General features: G+C 36.1%; 1 pseudogene; it reads right to left on the reverse strand.

Annotated features, from left to right (window-relative positions):
• Nucleotides 1–414: 414 nt before the first annotated feature.
• LOC133828856 (lysine histidine transporter 1-like) lies at nucleotides 415–2535 on the reverse strand (annotated as a pseudogene).
• Between the last annotated feature and the right edge of the window lie 211 nt (nucleotides 2536–2746).

The raw sequence follows: 2746 nt of genomic DNA on the forward strand, positions 1-2746 counted from the left end.
GATTCCATAGATTAAAAAGCAAATCCTCAATTACGTAATTCAAATCACATCTATATAGACACAAACTCATCTCGAATACAAAATTATCCATGAATTAACTTTTCCCTCTAGCCACATTAATTATGGGTTCAACCCCAAAATTATCTACGACTCCAATGTCAATTTTAGCCCTTAAATTATATATCACATTACTTGATACATATTATAGTTTATATGGTTATGAAGGATAAAAAAGACCAGATGAAATTTAGGTTATTATTAGTAGAATGAATCTGAATGTATTTAAGATTAGTATTTGTTTTATTAAGTGACAAGGTCAAATTAAAATCTTTTTGTCAAACATAACGTTGGTTTCTTAATAAAACGACTTGCCGTTTGTCATTAAGTGATTGTGCATGTTTATTTGACTTGGAATTAAATAAGTAAACAGCGATTATACTCTTGATAAAAATAAACATCAATCAAAGTAATTGTTCTCTAGAGCTAGCAAACCAGCGTTACATGTACAAAATGGTAAAATTAAAAAATACTTTCAAAATAAAAAGAAAATGAAAAACTGTAAGCTAGTATATATCAATGGTTATTCTTATTATCCTACTCGATCTCTCTGAAAAGTAGGTCTAAGAGTAGAATTTGAAAGTCTGGGCTTGAAGTATGATATTCCTCAATGCTCCAATGGGGCTAAAACCATCAACATCACTCCAATGATAATGCAAAACTGAACAAAAAGTATATATTTTAATTAAGAGATTTATTAAAACATATTAAATATTATAAACAAAATATACCATATCAAACCAAATGTGATTTCTTATTACTTACCCAATTAGCAAACCAAAATAGGCTAAACCTTTTTGGTTTGTAAACAGCAAGCCACATAATGCAAGGGAGCTGCAACAATTTATGAAATTATTTTTATTAGTACGTACGTAGTCTATTAATTAATTAAACAATATTTATTTAATGTATATACTAATTATTAATTAATTAATTAATTAGAGTCTTACAAAGTAAGTTGTGAGAGCAAAGGCAAAGCCTCCAAAGAAACTGAGAAGCCAGCCAAAGAAGGGAAGTGAGATTGCAATAAACATGGTCAATGCTGCATAATGAATCAAACAAAGTTAATTGATGTGATTACAAATAAAATAATAAAAGAGAATTGATGAACAATAAGCCTTAATTTAAAAAAGAAAAAAGAAAATATGCATGCTCACCAACATAGGTTGTCCGAGTTACTATTTGAAGAAACTTGGTTGGCCTAAATTTCATCTTGAGAACCAAGAATGACTACAACATGTCAAACACACGCATGGCATAGATCTGAGGATATATATAGTAACACATGTTAATCTCAATGAATCTATTCTATATATAGTACTATATATATGTGTGTGCAGATAAGTATTAATTAATTAATTGCTTGTATGTACTTGGTAACTACCAATGACATGGAAGACAACAAACATGTTGGCAAGGGCAACGAGCCACCAAGGTTTCTCTAAGGAGACGAGGATGTTGTCATCGACAGTGTCTCCAAAAGCCCAATAACCAACCAAGGCGACCGGAAAGTAACACAAGGCCACCACGGCATAGGCGACGAGAACCCCTTTCCACATGGGCTTCTTGGAGGGCTTGTCCGGTGTGGAAGGGATGGTTGCTTGGATCTCCAACACCACATTGTGGCCTGCGAAGGCAAATGTCACGTCTCCCAACCCACTGAAGAAGTTGAAGATGGTGCCAGCTCTGGTGGAAGCTATGTGGTCGTAGTGCACATCTGGGGCCACTCCTTTGCTGAGAGAGGCTGCCCACCCAATGGTGGAGTAGCTCAAGGATGTGACAGCCACTAAAAGGGAGATGACCGTGATGGAATCGAAGTTGGGAAGGTGAGATAGGAAGAAGTGCACAGCTGCGAATATCATGATGAAGTAAGTGGTCTTCATGGGCTTGCAGTGAAGATTGGAGCTAAACCTATTGCATATGATGTCATGGAACTTCTTGAGTGAGTTCCCTCCGGTGATCATGTACATGATGTTCACTCCAACTTCCACCAGCAACTGCTGAGGCACCACCACCCAAAGCCCTAGCTTTTCTCCGAAGGCATGCTGACCCAACTCATGGTACCTGTCGAATCTCTTGCCGAGCACCATCTCGTGCATCTCCACCATTTGCCACAAGGTGTATAGGTGATGAACCACGACAGAACCATCACAGTTATGCCCGGGCCCCTACATAACATATATATAAACATCATCATCATAACCAATATTATACATATTATTACGAGCACCCAAAATATACACAAAAGCATTACACACAGTAATGTGGCAGTTTAATCTAGCCAATCACATTTATTAAAACTAAGACCCACTATTTTAAAAAGCAGTGATAATGTTTGGGTGTACGTATCATTACTCTATACGAATCAAACTAAAAGAGAATATAATTAAGATTATAATCAATTACTTACCATCCAAGTTGGGATATGGCGTAGGGGAAACCAAGAACCCCTGCACCAACCATGGCCGTCACGTTATGGAAAGCCGAGTACCACCACTTTCCATTCCTCGAACTTGTGATGGGAAGCCAATTGTTGAGATCATGACTAACATTTTCTTCTTCTTCTTTGTTGCTAAGTGATGAAACATCATCTTTATTATTATTATTATTAGTACTCTCCAATTCCATCGTCACTTTCACTTTATTCACTTTCACGCACGTTATGTATGAAACTAATTAATTAATTTGA

This window comes from Humulus lupulus, chromosome 4 (genome assembly GCF_963169125.1).
Source record: "Humulus lupulus chromosome 4, drHumLupu1.1, whole genome shotgun sequence".
In the NCBI taxonomy this organism is placed as follows: Eukaryota; Viridiplantae; Streptophyta; class Magnoliopsida; order Rosales; family Cannabaceae; genus Humulus; species Humulus lupulus.